Genomic DNA, 18074 nt, shown 5'->3' on the forward strand with positions numbered 1-18074 from the left:
CACTGTTCATTATCAATCCTTTATTGAGCACCTTCTGTATGCCTGCATGGTTCTAAGCACTGAGGGTCAGCAATGAGAGAGACAAGGTCTGGCCTCGTGGATTCTCTCCTCTTGAGGGAGATTGACAAAGAGCTACAGGAAGTGTCCGATGGTGGCAGGTGCTCCGGGGGATAAAGGACTGAAGGACAACAGAGAGCGGAGGAGGATGCTGGTTTGGATCAGATGCAGGAAGCTTCTGGTAGGCAAAATGATGGCCCTGCAGAAATGCTCACGTCCTATCCCTGGAAGCTGTGAGTATGTTACGTGGTGAAAGGGACTCTGCAGAGGTGGTTAAGGAGCTTCTGATGGGGGATAATCCTGGATTATCCGGGTGGGCCTGATGCAATCACAAGATCCTTATAAGAAGGGGGCAGGAGAGTCCAGAGAAGATGTGACAACAGAAGCAGAGGTTGGAGTGATGCAGGCCCACGAGCCAAGGAATGTGGGCAGCCTCTAGAAGCTGGAAAAGTCAAGGAAACAAATCGTCCCCTAGAGCCTATAGAAGAAATGCAGCCTGACCAACCCATTTCACACTTCCGACTGCCAGAACAGTAAGATAATAAATTTGTGTTGTTTTAAGCCACTAGGCTTGTGGTATTTGTTACAGCAGCAGTAGGTAACTCATCCAGACCAGAATGAGGTGAAGACCTAAGACTCACTGGGGAAGAGCATTCCAGGTGGAAGGAACAGCTAGTGCAAAGGCCCTGGGGTACGAAGTGAGATAGTGCAGCAAGTGCTCTGATAGAGTTTACCTAGAGCATGCTTTGGGAACACACAGGAGTGCCCGGGTATTTGAGACTCGGTAATCATGGAAGAACTCCCAGAGGAGAGAATACATAGACGGAGCCCACAGGGCTGTAATAAAAGCACAGGCTCTTGAGTACAACTGACCTGGGTTCAAATCCTGGCTGTGCCACGTGTGAAGTGGCTTTAGGCAAGCCACTTTCCCTCTCTAGGGCTCTGCTTCCTGATCTGTTACAAAGGCTAGCAATAATACCTAGTGACATAGTTGTGAGCTAATCGTGTAAAACCCTTAGTCTGTGGCATGTTCCAGGAGCTGAGTTCATGCTTGGTGTGAGGAGGAGGAGGATGAAGAAAGGGGAATGCATCTTGGGTGCAGGGAACTGTGCACCGCCCACTTGATGCATTCCTTATTCCACAATTTAATGCAGTTGGGGTGCCTCTGTAGACCCACTTCTCTGCTGGCTCATCTGTGTCACTCACAGGGTCTGAGGCCGCCCTCAGACGCCTTCCCCGGGAGACAGTTTCTGGCCAGTGGTGTGATCGTAAGACTAGCTCTGGGCTGCCTGTCCTCCTTGCAGTCTTGCCCTGGAAAAGGGGCAGGAGTGTGGGATGATTTTGTGCAGTCTGGCCCCAGCAGCAGCAGAGGGCATGGAAGGAGGAAAGAGACTGAGTCGAACAGGCCGGGCCTTCACAGGGTGGCCACCTGCCCTGTGCCGGGCTCTGCCAACCTGCAGGCGAGCTATGACTGTGGCTCTGCTTCCCTGGAGGGCAGCCCGGGTCCTGGCAAAGGCTTGCCAACTGTATGCAAACAGAGTGGCCTGGATCCGCCTTTCAGCCTTTTCACAGCCTTTGGGTTTCTCTAGGCAAATGCTGTGCTGTGACATTCATTTTCTTTCCAGGCTGCGTACGTGCCTGTTTGGAGATGCCCCCACGTGGTGGGCAGGTGAGTCAGAAGGCGCTTGTTCTTGTCTCGGGGCTTTTGGACGAGGGCAAAGGATAAAGGTGGATAGGCATATGGGCATCCGAGGGGCCGAAGGGGCAGCAAGGGGGGTTTGCAGGCTGCCTACTCAAAGTGTGGTCCTTAGACCAGCAGCACTGGCCACCCGCGAATCAGAATCTGCATTTTAACAAGCTCCCCAGGTGTGTGCGCACATACGAAAGCTTGAGAAGCACTGATTTTGGCCGGTGGATCTCAAACTTCACTGTCCTTTGGAAATCCCCAAGAAGCTTTAAAAAATATTCACAGGTCCCACCCCGGAGATTCTGACTTCTCATCTGAGATGATCTGAGATGGGGCCCTAACATTTGTATGTTTCGAAATCTCCCATGATAATTCTAACGGGGAATCACTGAGTTTTTACTTAGAGTGTTGGTTCTGAGATGTTTCATACTTCGGAGTCACTAGGAGAGCATCTTAAAGCATAAGCTGCTGGGCCCCACCCACGGTGGGCTGGTAAAGGTTTAACCCCAGGCTCTGTGGGGTGGGCATGGGGGTCGAGGGGGAAGCCTGATCTGTAGCCCATTTCCATGCCCTAGATCTTCCTACTGTGGCTCATGTGATCCGGTGCAGGCTGGCCCCACCGGCCACACCCTGGGGTTTCTGATTTAGAAGGTCTGGGGTGGAACCTGAGAATCTGCATTTCTAACACAGTCCCAGGTGGTGCTCATGCTCCTGCCCACTTTGAGGACCACTAGGTTAGCTGAGAAGTTGGAAACGTGGCACCTTGAGGGCCAACTCGAATCAATTTGTGGTAGGTCCTTGGAGGGCTGGGTTGAGTAGGATCCTGAGGCTGTGTGAAGCTCAGCGAGAAAAAGGGCCACACTCAATTAGCCAGGTCTCCCACAGGCATAAGATGGAGGCAGTGGCTGGCCCTGGATTCTGACTGCTACTTTATGATGCCTTTATAAAAATAGGAGTGAGGGGTTGGATGGAGTTCCATTTCCTAAGGACATAGAGGAATTAAGAAGAATAGCTTCATATGTGCAGGCCATCTCAACTATTTATTTTTTTGTTTGTTTTTTGAGGAAGGTTAGCTCTGAGCTAACATCTGCTGCCATTCCTCCACTTTTTTTTTTTTTTTTTGCTGAGGAAGACTGGCCCTGAGCTAACATCCATGCCCATCTTCCTCTACTTTATATGTGGGATGCCTGCCACAGCATGGCTTGCCAAGCAGTGCCATGTCCGCACCTGGGATCCAAACCGGGAACCCTAGGCTGCCAAAGCAGGGTGTTCGAAATTAACCGATGCACCACTCGGCCCGTCCCCCCCATCTCAACTATTAAGAGTAGCACCCATGAATATCAGAGCAGGTGGACATGGAAGATTAAAGTTGGAAGAGTCCCCAGAGATCAATTTTGGTGCAACTCCCTCATTTTAGAGAAACGGAGTCTTACAGAAGAGATGGGCTCCACCCAAACATAAACATCCTGTTTGTTTAGATTCACTTGGCCTAAAGCTCTCAGATCTTGAAAACAATTGGAAAAGACATTTACCAAGAAAATTACTCAGGCCTTCCCATGCCCAGCTCGGGAAGAGGGCCCATCAAGCAGCAACTGTGGAGGAAGTTTTTCCAACCCCAATGGAGGGCCAATCCATGCCCTCCGGAGGCATTCCAGGAGCAGAGAGCTGGAAAACCAGAAGGGAGGGACCCCGAAAGCGGGGGTGATGGGAGATAAGAAATTCCGATTTCAATCTCCTTATTTCCTGTTTCCTCGGACCCGGCTGTATATAAACTGTATGCAAATGGGTTTACTTTACATTTTATTTCAATCGGAGTCACTCAGCTGTCAGGAGCTGTATCAACATGCCAGTCGGGCTGAAGAAACCAGCGTTTTGAGTGGAAATATTTCAGATAAACAGACACAATGTTATGACATATCCAAACGACCCTAACACGGGAAGGCGGAGTGGAGATGGCGGAGGAGGGGAGGGAGGTAGAGCCGCAGAAAGTGGATCCATTTACCCTGGCACATGCGCTGGATGGCCAGCTGAAGACGGAATAGGTTATTTATTACTTGCGTTGCGCGGCGGGAGGGGGGCGTTTCCCTCCTCTGTGGCGCTAATGCATTTTGTCAGCTGAGGAGCAGGCTGCTTAGCGGGTTACCACGCACATTTCTCGCTGGTGTCCCTGCTGATTCCGCAGGAGGAAATCAGGCAAGAAAAGAAAAGACAAACCCACCGGATTAACTTAATTAGCGATGGGGAGACCAGTTGCTGGGCTAAATCTAACAGCCCGTTTGAAAGTTGTCCTCCTTTTCGATTCTCACTTGGGCTCTTAACAGACTCAATTCAGGGGAGCCCAAAGAGATGCCCTCGTTTGTGGTCGGGGTTGGGGTGGGGATGTGCAGGGAGGAGAAGTGACGGGGCCATTAGGGTGTCCCCACCCTACCCATCCCACGGGATGTCTAGTTTTTAATTTAATTTTTGGGGTAAGTAATACCATTGCCTGGTTCAATAACCAAAAATGCAAAAACGTGTTTAGAGAGCTGTCTTCTCTTACCCAATCCACCGATTTTTCCGTCTCTCACTTCCCCAAACACACACAAACAGACTGTGTGTTGTTGGGCTAGGTCTGTTTTTAGTTCCCGAGCCATGGGGTTGATAGGATCTGTCTAAAAGAGAGTTCACATTTTCCTTAAAATAATAGTTACTGCTTTTCCGGCACCTACTGTGTGTCAACTATGATGGATTTACATTCATGGCCGTTCCCAGCCCTGCAAGGCTGGAGTTATTCATTCACCCCACGCTGGAGGTGAAAAGCTTGAGGCTCAGCAAGATGAAGGGCACACTCATGGCCATACAGCTGGCAAGGGAAAGAGCTCAAACTCAAACTCAGCGCTGTCTGGCTCCAAAGTCTGTGGGTTTTTTTTTTTTTTTTTGTGAGGTGAGGAAGACTGGCCCTGAGCTAACATCTGTTCCAGTCTTCCTCTTTTTTGCGTGAGGAAGATTTTCACTGAGCTAACATCTGTGCCAGTCTTCCTCTATTTTATGTGGGATGTTTCCACAGCATGACTTGACGGACGGTGTCAGGTCTGTACCCAGGATCTGAACCCATGAACCGCCGGGCCGCCGAAGCAGAACACACAAACCCAACCACTACGCCACCAGGCCAGGCCCTCCAAAGTCTGTGTTCTTTCAACGACACCAAGAGCTTGGTCGAAGTTGGGAGGGAAAGGCTGTGCGGCAAGGTAACTCTGGGAGGCATTGGGAGCCGTCAGCCAGGCTGAGCTTGTCCCCCTCCCCGGAGATGAATTTGCCCAGGAAAAGAACCATGTGCTTGTTCCAATGTGGGACATGCTGGCAGCTGCCTCGGGGGTGTGCTTAGAAGATGTTGGCAAGTCCCCCACCGCTCAAAAATGTCTCCCCCTGCCACCTGTCACACGGCCTCAAATTCCGCCATCAGAGAGGTATGCTCCTGGGCTTCAATTAAACACTTTTTTTGGTCACGGTTTAAATGTAGACACTAACCCCAGGGAGGTTATACCCACGCCCTCCACCGAAAGCCCCCTCTTGGCGGGGCAGCTGGGCCAGGACATTGCCTGGGAGGTAGCTTTGTGGTAGGGGCATCCTGGGGGACAAGGGGAACCAGGAGAGGGGAGGTCCGTGGGGAGGTGAGCAGGCCCGTGGCAGATCCCAAAGTGGGCGCTCAACTACAGTGTGGACTGTGGGCCTGTTTTCCCAAAGAGACAGCCCCTCAAGGCCCCACCTGTCTCACTGCCAAGCCCCACTGCTGTGTTTTCGGCTGGAACCCTAAATAGCCATGCTCGGCGCAGGGGAAGCCCAGAAGCTTGTCATGGGGTCGCAGAATGTCACAGCTGCCGTTCAGCCAGTCTTGAACGCCAGTTAGTCACGTTCCTTCTTAGCCCTTTTTTCCATGATTACACCACCTGTAGGATTATTCTCTTAATATTTTCCTCCAAACGGACTCCCTTGGAAAAAAGAGAAACATCTATTTTAAGCCCAGCAGGCATGAGTTTCCTCCCCAATAAGGGATACAGACAAATTCAAACCCTCTAGCTTCTGGGTGGCGAGAATTTTTTTTTTTTTAAGAGGAAAATCGGCGTGAATGAAGAATTAAGAAGAAGTACATTTCCTTGCATCTCTATTGCTTAAAGTTTGATTGGCTAATTATATTTTTTCTAGTTTATGTTGAAATAACCATTAGGGTAAAAATTGATGCTCATCCATATGCTAGCATAAATCATACGATAGAAGTATCATATCTTGCTCAAACCTCCAATTTTGTATGTGGAGAAGCTGAGGTTCAGAGAGAGAAAGTGTGTGCAGAGGGACAGTCGGCTGGGAGCAGGGCGAGGCCAGAGAAGCATCCTGGAGAGACAGGAAAAGAAGCTGCACGGGGAGTCAGGGGACCCCAGCTCCAGCTCAGAAGGAGGAGCAGAAACAACTTCTCTTTCCTTCCTGGGCCTTAATTTCCCCGACTATGAACGAAAAGAAGGATGCTATTTTGGGTTCTTCCTCTGCGAGTCTAGGAAGAGGGGGACCAAGAGATGATCTTGAAGTCTCTGGAATTTTTAAACATTTTTTATCGAGGTGAGATTCACATAATGTAAAATTAGCCTTTTTAAAGCAAACAATCCCGGGGCGTTTGGTCCATTCACCATGTCGTGCACCCACTATCTCTATCTAGTTCCAGATCATTCCTGTCACCCCAAAAGGAAACCCCGAACCCCTTAAGCAGTTGGTCCTCATTCCTCGCTCCTTCCACCCCCCGGCAAGCACCAATCTGCTTGTCTCTAGGGGTTTATCTTTTCCGCTCGTTTCATATAAATGGAATTGTATGATCTGTGGTCTTTTGTGGCTGGCTTCTTTCCCTTAGCATCACGTTTTCGAGGTTTATCCACGTTATAGCACATATTAGTACTTTATTTCTTTATCTGGCTGAATAACATTCCATTGTGGGGAGAGACCACATTTCGTTCATCCATTCCTCCGTCGATGGGCGTTGTGGCTGTTTCCACCGTTTGGCTCTTGTGAATAATGCTCTATGAACATTCACACATGAGTGTCGTGTGGATGTATTTTTTCATTCCTCTTGGGTACACAGCTTGGAGTGGACTTGCTGGATCCTTTGGTAATTCTGTGTTTAACTTTGTGAGGCCAGTCCTTGAAAATCTGCAGCATGTCCTTGAGCGTGTGCAATCAAGGAGGTGGTCCTGAGCTTTTTCATCAGATTCTCAAGAAAGGATAAGCAGCCTAGAAAATGCTGGCTCCCTCAGTCCCTCTAAGATCTCTTCCGACTTTGATGACTCCCAGCTCGGCGGCTCCACCCTGAGAAGGCCTTGTCTTCCTTATTCTGTTGGCTTGCTTTAACCTGCCTACTGTATGCCAGGCAGTGCGCGGGGCGCGGCGGATACAACTGGACAGGCTTCTGTTGGCTGTGGGGGCAGAGGTGGGAGGACTGGGGTCAGGAGGCTTCCGGGAGAAGGAGGCCCTAGCTGAGTCTTGAAGGTTGCCTGAAAGACAGGTGGGCAGAGGTGGGAAGGGTTTTTCTGAGCGAGGGAGGAGACGGTGCACCCTCGTCCCCTTGGCAGGGACGGAGCTGGCTGGAGCTGCCTTTCCTTCCCCTGGCGACTCAGAGATGCTGGAAGCACCGGGGCTTGGAAACGCAGCCTCCTCACCCCACGGGCTCATCAGTGTGGCAGATGCGGGCCATTATTCTGATTGCTGCTGAAAGCGGTGGCGGGGGCCCAGGGCACGTCTGAGGATCACACTTTCCCCGGCCCACGCAGAGGATCTGCCCCCACACACCCCAGAGGCAGGTGTTCCGCCAGCTTCCCACACAGGCCTGCCAAAATTGTCCTCTCGCTATGCAGCACGCACGCAGGCGTGCTATTTCATCCCTGGGCTGCTCTCCGGGAGCAGCTGGCAGGGCCACCCGGGGCGTCTGCGGGTGGCACAGGGGATGGGGTCTGGAGCCCCAGGCTGACCCGCAGCCCTTGGGCCCCAAGCTTCTCCTTCTGCTTGTGTGCCCGGGTTGTAGGTTTCTGGGCACCTTCGTGAGAGAGGACAGGCTAGATCTGGTTTCACAGAGAATTTGGAGGGACAAAGCCACGCAGCACTTTGCTGGAAGGCTGGCCCCGTGAAGAGTAGTGTCGTTAACGTTTTATTTATGGTGCCCTCCTGACTGGTCTCGCAATAGACCTCTGGGTGGGGCACCAGTCAATCACCCCACCAACCCTCTGGGCTGACTAACCAGCGTTAACCAGCTAGTTTTTCTTTCTCTTACAGGGGGCCAAGCATTATTCTAGAAGCTGCAGGAAATGGGCCGTCCCATATCTTTTTGTGTACTCTGTGTGTGTGTTGCTTTGTTAATGTAACTTGTCATGCGGTATATTGGTTTGTTACTGTGGATCCTTCTTTTTAAAAAAATTTGACTTGTGATAAAAAACATGGGACAAAAATTTACCATCTTAACCATTTTTAAGTGTCCCGTTCAGTTGCGTTGAGTATATTCACCTTGTTGTGCAACAGATCTCCAAAATTCTTCTCATCTTTCGAAACTGAAACTCTGTACCCATTAAACAACAATGACTCCCCATTTCTTCCTCCCAGCCAGCCCCGGGTAACCCCCGTTCTACTTCCCGTCCCTATGGATTGGACTACTCTAGGGACCTCCTCTAAGTGGATTCATACAGGATTTTTTTTTGTGACTGGCTTATTTCACTCAGCATAATGTCCTAAAGATTCGTCCACGTTGTAGCACGTGACAGGATTTCCTTCTTTTTAAAGGCTGAATAATGTTCCATTGTGTGTATATTCCACATTTTGTTTATCCATCAGTGGACGTCTGGGTTGCTTCCACCTCTTGACTGTTGCCTGTAGTGTTGCTATGAACATGGGTATGGAAATAGTGGAGCCTTTCTTTGTTTAAATTAAAAGTGAACTACACAATTAACAAAATTAATAACACTTCTTATTTATTGATTGAGTACTGAGGTACAATTGGCATACATTATGTTAGTTTCAGGTGTACAACATAAGGATTCGATATTTGTATATATTATGAAATTTAATAACACTTCTTGTAAAAAAATCACATCTATGCAGACAAGACTAAAGCCCCTTTAGCCAGCTCCTCCAACCCCCCATTGATAAATTAACTGCTATCATTTATCAGTTTTGCTCTATCTGTCCACATACACGCACATACATGCACATATATGTGTACGTATGTATGTATATCTTTAGAAAAAATTATGTGTGTACAGTCAATTCTGCTATAACTTGACATACGCATTCCCCAAATCACTGACTATGCAAAATCGCTCAATAAAAACCAAGGCGTTATGAGAAAAATAGGGCAATACTCAAAAACGTCATCAGTAACACATAAAACAATAGGGTCCTAATCAAAACGATAGTGCCATTTTACACACGTTAAATGGTGAAGAAACTCATAAATACTGCAATGAAAATGGCATTTTACTTTGGAAAAGTCCTGAACTTTTCTTGTGGAAGTGGCGTCAGAAGGGTGGCAGCTTGTGAATTGCTGTGAATTGGTGGGAAGAGGTGGTCTGAAATCAGAGTTGTAAACCAGGGGGGGTGGGCGTGGCTCCCGGGGGGCGCACGCCGCACGGGGGGCAGCTGGTGGATGTTTGAAGGGGGGTTCTTGTGTGCTCAGTTCAGCTGGGCGCAATGTTCTGCCCTGATCCAGTGTTGCTTGCGGATGAGATCATGCATGAACAAACACAAAATTTGGTTATGCTCAGATTGTCTCCAAACATATCAATCACGCTGGAACAAATTTATGTTTTCAAAACAAGCAGAACTGATGACACGCACACACACAAACAGAAATACATGGTACTTTTTTGGGGGGTGTGTTAGTATGTTTACATAAATGGAGTCATACTGGATGTATCAGTCTGCAACCTATTTTTTTTTTTTTTTTTGCTTAACGCTATTCCTAAGAGACTTTTCTGTATTAGTCATGTAGACCCATCATATTTTCGCTGCCGTATAATGTTCCATTGAATGAATGCACCCCATTTAGCTCTTCCCCTGTGGATGGTCATGTATGCTGTTTCCACTGGGTTATCGTCACATCTAAAAGTGGATTCACTGGGTCCCCATGGGACGTACACTTGATATATTTTTTTCCCTTTAAGAATATCTTTCATTAATTAATTATATTGTGGTCAAATGTACAGAACAAAATCGACCATTTGCTTATTTTTAAGTGTCCAGTTCGGTGGCGTTAAGTACGCTTGCGCAACCACCCTCTCTAGAACTTTTTCATCACCTCAAACTGAAACTCTGGACCCATCAAACAATAACTTCATGCGTTCAAACCCTGGCCCACCACCTATTGCTGGGTGACTTTGAGCAATTTCTGTTCCTCTCTGAGCCTTGGTTTCTTCATCTGTAATTTGAAAGGAAGAGCATATAGCTCCTGGATTTGGGCTGATGACTGCATGAGGTGACACAAGTGATGAGCCCCACTCTTTCCTTGGTCCACTGTAGGTTCTAGTAAACAGCTTTTATTGTCATGTGAAATTGACCATATGTCCCATTATGCTCTGCTCTGATTTATCTGACATACAGTTCCTGTGATTGGGGGTGGTACATGGCATGGCTTGCTGGGGGACAGAGCTGAGGGATGGTGGAGTCTGGAAAGCTTCCTAGTGACGAGACCTTCACCCACGCTACTTTTACAGTTATTATTTTAGATGGAAGTTTCCAGGCCCCTCCCTGCTCACCCCCTGCCCCTGTCCATGGCCCAGGCCAGCCCTCGGGGCTTTTGGGAGTGACCCATTTTCAGCCTCGGTCAGTGCCAGCCTGCCCGCTGGGGCTGCCAGTTGCTATGTGCACAGTAGCAAATGGATTGAGGTCACGGAGCAGATGGCAGTAACTTTCAGTTGGGATCTGCCAGGCTGCGTCGGAACCAGTGACCCGGAGGTAAACGGGTATGCGTCGCCCTCTCTCCCACTTGGGTCCGTAACTCTGAGACCTTGCCCCTTTCCAATGCCTGGTCAGGCTTCGCCCCAGGGGACCAGAGTGTCCTTTCAGGCTTCTTGGGCTCTTGTGAGTAGGGAGGAAAACCACATTCTCACAGGCAGCAGCCACATCTCAGCCCCTGGAGCTGCTGGCCTCACACTTTTTCAGGGAACTCAAAGCACCTTGGTTTCTTCATCTCATTATTCTGGTACATACTTGGGGGTTATCATTACCCCATTTTATAGATGGAGAAATATAGGTGGGAGGAGGCTGACCCGGGGATCCCTTAATGCCTGTGTGTCAGAAAGAATTTATGTGGCCATATCTAAACACGTTGGTGAGTGGCTGGGAACACAGGAACTATTGGCTGGATTAGATCAGTGAAAAAAAAAAAGCTACTCTTAAAACATTCCCAGTTGTAGAAGTATTTTTCCACCTTGTAATATCCTAACACTGCAGGCTTTTGGTTCACGGCTCTTGGAGAATCTGCAGGAAGCTGGGGATCCTCTGCACACAGATGCACAGATGTGTCTTACTCTTGGCTTTATCTACAGAGCCTAAAGCAGCACTGGGCACATGGTAGGTGCTCAAAAAAATATTTATGGAATGAATGAATGACTTGCTAAAGCTGTGGCTAGATGCCACTACAAAGGGAACAGTAAAAGAGAAAGAGAGAGAAGCCTTTTCCCATGCTCTTGATCCTAAGAAATTTAGCTACTCCTGTTCTACAGATGGGAAAGCTGAGTTACGGTTCTCAAGGTGTGGGAGGTCTTACATAAATTCCCAGGTAGCTTGACTGTTAACGCAGAACGTTCCCATCGACTTGGCAGCCTTGGGACCAGCGATAGATGGGTTTGTAGTTGAGGACAATCCAAGCTGGAAGAAAATTCCCAATATTTTCTGAATCTATACAAAGACTCACTATAAAATGCTGTCTCTCTGAGGGTTGGTAAGATGCTGCCCTACTGTGTCCTCGAGAAAAGCGTGCCATGTCTTTCCAACTGATAGAAGCTGGAAACTTCTGGGGAAACGAAGGAGATGGATCCATCAGAGTGAGCAGGAGGGAAGGAAAGAACATCCGAGGCAAGATGCCCTTGTGGTGACTTTTCTCCTCTTTCTTGACCTCAGCTGCTGCACCAGCATCTCCACTGGTCAGGAGATGGTGTGTGAGGAAGGGCCCGGAAGGTGTGGAACACGGTAGAGGGAGCTCCAGACTTGACATCTGAATTCTGGCTCGGTCCTACCCCAACCATCCCCTCACTGCCCTGGGCCTCGGTTTCTCGACTTATAGGTCAAGGATGGGGCAATAACACTGAAACTTTGGGGTTGTTACTGCAATAGTTTATTGAATACCATGTGGGGGAAATGCGTGGCACGTAGTAGGTACACAGCTCCTGCTAGTCCAGAGGAATCTGATTGGTGGACAAGAACTGGGGCCATTTGGGGTTATGACCCTGAGATTTTCCTCAGAGTGCAGTGGAGGGAGCTTTACGAGCCATCCTCATAAGGACAGCTAATGACAGTGCTGCTTAATCACAGCTCTGCAGCAACACTTTCATGTAGAGGGATCGCTAGTCCTTCTCCAGCCACTGGCTAAAGCAGGGACCTGACCCACTCCGCCCTAATAGCACCACTCCTTTTATAGACTGCCTTTCATCCTGGCATCAGGCAGAGCTTAATAAGCATGATCTGTGGCCCCAACTCCACCCCAGCTTGCGGTTGAGCGGCCACATTATTAACCTTGATATTTTCTGCCCTAGGGGAGGAACTGTGGCACCAGAGAAGTGAAGGGACTTGCCCCAGGCTCTGCCATGAGCCAAACCAAATTCCGATGCCCATTGTGCTCCTCTATCCTGTAGGTGCCCTCTTGGGAGGTGCAGAAATGGCGCAGAGTGACAGCTGGATTGTGCTTTTAGACATACAGCATGACGGCTGAGATCCTTTTGTAGAGATTGAAAGAGATGATTTAATTGTTTACCTAACTGGTCGTCTTCTCTCTACTAGATTAAAAATTCTGTGAGATCAGAGAGTTTGTTTCTCCTCTTCACTTCTATATCCCCAACACCTGGAACAATGACCAGCACACAGCAGGTACTGCATGAGCCTCTGGACTCATGAACAGATAAGTATAATATAGACTCTACTATGGGCCAACCCATTGACCATGGGGCGACTTCGAAGAGGAGAAACCATCTGAGCTGGGCTTGGAAGGAAGAGGAGCTCTCCAAGTGAAGACAGAAGCACATTCTGGGCAGATCATAAAGCAGAGCCAACGTCACGAAGGGAGATCTGAAAGTGATGGAGTTTAGGGGACGTGAGAAGGTCCAGGTGACGGGCGAGAGGGCGTGAGTGATGGGAGGCGTGGCTTGAAGTCTTCGTTAGGCCCATATTCTTCAGTGAGGAACTTGGTGTTTGCTTTGGAGGTGACATGGAATGACAGCCAGCTTTGAACTTGAGCAAGACCCCCTGGGCAGTGATGACATCAATGGCTCGGGGCCTGTAGCCCATGGTCCTTGTCCCAGGGGAGAGAGGCTGAGGCTCTGAGCTAAAGGCAGTGGCCTTGAGAATGGAGTTGGTGGGCAGGGGATAGAGGCGGACTTGTTAAAAAAAGACTAACTGGTTGTCTCCACCCTTCATAAAGCTTCAATCATTCCATCCAGTGGGGTCCACACTTCCCTAACCTCAATAGTCGCTTGCTCACGACCATTGCTTCTCTGCCTTCTAAGCTGGATTTAAACAATGGTTGGCAACTTTTCCAAATTCCATAATCTTTCAAAAAAAGATATTTTTTTGTGCTCTTGTCAGACACTTAATCCATAAGCACTTAATGAAAACCAAAAAATATCTTCTTCACCTTTCATTTCTTGGAGCTAAGCTCCAAGGCCATTGGACCGTAGCCTCCCTACCGTGCAGTACGGTGGGAAGAGATGGGACTCCTGAATTCTATCCTTGTCTGCTGGATGTGTGGCCTTAGGCAGGTTCATGTTCCCTCCGTGGGTCTCAGTTTGTCCATCCGTAAAATGAGAGGATTGGGTCATCATTAGTTTTTTGAAGTATTTTCTATAGAATGCCTATTGTGATAGCTACTCCACTGAAAAAGGCAGCTGTTGTTGGTGTAATATATTGAGGAAACAGCGTGTTTTCTCTTCCCTCACTGAAGATTGACAAAGATCATCTGTGTATTAAAGGCTCTGAGAAGTCCTATAGTCAAGGAACCATGTTTAATTTTGTTCATGTCATTATGTCTCCAGCAGTGGGACAGATAGAACTCGGTGATGACAGAACTCTGAAATCCTACAGGACTCTGGTTTTGTGATACTCTGGATTTGCCCAGAATGTTCTTTCAGTTTGAGCAGGCTGAGATGCCATGAGCAACTGCCCTGAATCCCGTTGGTTCAGTCTTTTGCTTGTATTTTCCACATGGAGTAGACTGGCCTTGGGGATCTCAGTATCTCATCCATCCCCAAGAACTCACCAGCAACTGCGATGAATGCCTGGGGCCAAGAGGAAGGGTGAGCGCTACGCTGTGTGTCCCCATTCCAGACCCTCCCGGTCTCCCTCTTTGTATCTCATATTTGAGTGTCCTTAACCCACATCTTCGCAGGAAATGGTTCTTCCACCCCTGCTCCCTCCATCACAGTGAAAGATCATGTTCCAACGTGAAGTTTTCTCCAACAGGGTTCTACTCCATCCATATTATTCCCACATTCACCCAACATCTGATAACAGCTTTCCTTTCACAAACCACTATGGCTGGGGGCTGTTATATGAAAAAGGATTATGTGGTGAATAGGTTTAGAATTAAAGAAAATCCAACAAATATTTTTTTTGCCCATAGGGCTTTTCAGAGCTTTTACTGTGCTAATGTTTAATGTGAATCTCTAAGGTGGGGAGTGTCAAGAATGCAATATTGATCACGGAGCATTTTTCCCTCTCACAGAGTATCTCAAGGCACTGGTTTGGTGGATGTCCATTTTTGGAAAGTCTGCCTTCCCAGGTTTGTTTAGGTCTCAAATGCCTATTTCTTGTGTATTTAATGTTTCTCATCTATCAGTAAGAAAGCTTGCTGAGGGCAGAGTCCAGCCTTATAATCCTGTTGCATCTTCTTCCAAGGGTTGTTTGTTCACAAAACCACTTATTTAGTGTACTTTGGTGGGCCACATTTGGGACTATGTCTTTCTTTCTTTCTTTTTTGGTGAGGAAGATTGGCCCTGAGCTAACATCTGTTGCCAATCTTCCTCTATTTTGTATGTGGGATGCTGCCACAGCATGGCTTGATGAGTGGTGTGTAGGTCTGTTCCCAGGATCTGAACCCACAAACCCTGGGCCACCAAAGCTGAGCACGTGAACTTAATCGCTACACCAATGAGCTGGCCCCACGACTATTTATTTCTTTACAATGTGTATATTTGTTGTTTTTTGCTACTCAACATCTACATATCTTTCATATTTGGGAGAAATTCCAAAATAGGAGAGAGGTGGTCTCTATCTCCCTCTACACAAGCCAAGGAGGGGCAAATTCCCTCTCCCCCTTCCCTAGAAGCTAGGATATGTCAAGTGATTACTGCTGGGCCAATTGGACATTCTTGCCTAGGACAGAAATCTTGGCGTGACATTGAAACTATGTAGCATTTATTCAGGAGCAGTGGACAGTGGTGGTGATGGTGAGAGCTGGGGCATCCTAATTTGCCTACTGCTGTGCTACAACATTGTTTGGGGTTTCAGCCTCCTAGCCTCCCTTGTTTCTTGCATACAATCCTTCTTGAAGATTCTGTCCTGCATCCCATGATCCAGTATCCTGAACATTTATTTTCTGCCTCACTTGGAGTTAGTTGTTTGGAACCAAGAATCCTGACTGCTGTGTCAAACCCATCCATGCCCGCACCCATGTATCCATCCAACCATCCATTCAAAATATCTATCCATCCAAACATCCATCCATCTATCCATCCATCATTTACCCATCCATTCCTCTAACATAACAGACACTGAGCCAGGCACTTGGCACATTACTAAGGTAAATAAATCAACGGGATCAGGAAACAGCAACAAACAGATGCCATATTCAAATCTGGGACTTTGTGGAGAGTTTCATGAAGGAGCAATTAACAAAAATGTGGGCTGTGTTTAGGAAAAGGGATGGTATAGAACTCCAGAACTGGAAATATTACCACCCTCAGACCTGAATGCCTGGAGAAAGGAAGCAGTTTTCAGAATCCAGAGATGGTATATGGAGAGGTCTGATAGCAGCTGTGACCTTGGGTAGAGGGACACAGTCAAACTGTGGTGACCTGGCAGGGAGGGGATGGGAAGAAAAATGCCTTGTCACCACACTCCTCCCTCCCTCTGATCTCCTGCCAGTGCAAGAGAAAACATTGAATTAGGCCATAAAGGTCAGCCTCCCGTGCAGAGAGCAGGATGGAGAAAGGTGGAGAGTCTATCTGGAGGATCAAATAGAAGACACCTGGCACCACAGTGTAAGGGGAGTCATGACACTTCTCCGCTCAAATCTTTCTTGTAGATTCTGAGTTGTCCAGCATCCAATCTAAAACCTTTATTTTCTGCCTCAATTAGGGTCAGTTGTTTGCAACCAAGAATCTTGACTGCTATGACAAAGGCATTCATCCATCCATCCACCCATCCATCCATCCATCCATCCACCCATCCATCCATCTATCCACCCATCCATCCATCCACCCATCCATCCATCCATCCATCCATCCATCCATGTATCCATCCATCCAAACAACCATCTGAACATCCCTCCATCCATCCATCCCTCCATCCATCCATCCCTCCATCTATCCATCCATCCATTCATCCAAGCATCCATTCATCCAAACATCCATCCATCCAAACATCCATCCAAACATCCATCCATCCGTCCATCCACCCATCCACCCATCCACCCATCCATCCACCCAAACATCCATCTAGTGGGTTTACACTACACATAGATAAAAGCCAAGGTATTAATGACCTACCAGACCTTCTATAACTTGTACCCCCTCCATTTCCCACCTGTCTTCCTCTCCCCCAACTCTTCCCCTTGTTTCCTCACTCCAGCCACACTGACCTCCATGCTCCACTCTAGAAAAGCTCCTGCCCCAGCACCTTTTCACATGATGTTTCCTTTTCCTGGAACACTTTACCCTTACATATCCCCCTGGCTCTCTCACTCTCCTGCTGTCTCCCCAGCCTCTCCAAGTTTTTACTCAAATGTCATCTTCTCTGTTCACCTTTCATCCAATGGCAACTCCTCCCTACCACTCTCACTTATTTTCCTTAGCACTTTTCACCATCTCACATACTGTATATATTATTTGTCTTTGTTATTTATTGTGTGTCCCCACTCTCTGCCCCGACCTCCTGGTGGAATATAAATTCGAGGATGAAGGGATTTGTCTTGTTCTGTTTATTGCTATATTCCTAGTGCCCCGAAGAATCCCTGGCATAGAAGGTGTTTGGTAAATATTTATTGAATAAATGAATGCAGATATGGAAGCAGCTCTGTGAAATTTTCTGACCTGCTATTGGAGGGGATTCAGCTAAGCTGTGAGAGTTTCTGCAAACTCATGTCATCTCTAGTGCTGCACAGGCTGAAACTCAAGTCAGAGTTAATGTGCTACTTGTGCCCTTAGGGGATGTCCTGAACTTTCCATGCAAGCCATGGAATTGGCTCTTAGTGACTTCTTGTCCTGCTTAGGAAAACCTGAGGGCAAGGAAGGGAAAAAGTGAGCACTTCACACATTTCATCTTCAAAGAGCTTAAGAAATGCTCAAGCAGTTAATTCCCCGGGCCCTCTGAGAAGTGGATTCTATTGTTTCTGTTCTGGCAATAGGGAAATGAGTGTGCTCAGGAGTTCTGTCATTTTCCCAGGACCACAGAGTGAGCTGTGAGTGGTGTCCGAATTGCATGGCATCCTCTGAGTTTCTGGCTGAGAGGCCTTCTATTTCCCTGTTGGTGGGCAGAGGAGTGGATGGGAAATGGTATAGACAGTCTTAGATGGTACCTTTCTCCCATTGTCAGAGGACCTTGGGATCTAAACACTTAGGAGTTCACAAAGAAATGGAATCCACCAGAACTCATCTGTCTTCTAGTGTTTCAGGTCTAAGTTGACGCTTAAGTGTAAACTTGATAAATTCAGAGGAAATGAGCTTTTTCCCAATGCAGGTCATGGCAAAATAGGAAATAGATGCTATGCTTGGCTAATCAGAGTCCCACCACAGTCCCAACACCTATGCTGTAGACTTTTCCTTTATCTCTTTGCCAGCAATGTTTACCTGATTTCCCATACCATCAGCAGTCTACTCTCTTGGAGAAAGGCCATCAA

Source organism: Equus quagga, chromosome 15, assembly GCF_021613505.1.
Source record: "Equus quagga isolate Etosha38 chromosome 15, UCLA_HA_Equagga_1.0, whole genome shotgun sequence".
NCBI classification, from domain to species: Eukaryota; Metazoa; Chordata; class Mammalia; order Perissodactyla; family Equidae; genus Equus; species Equus quagga.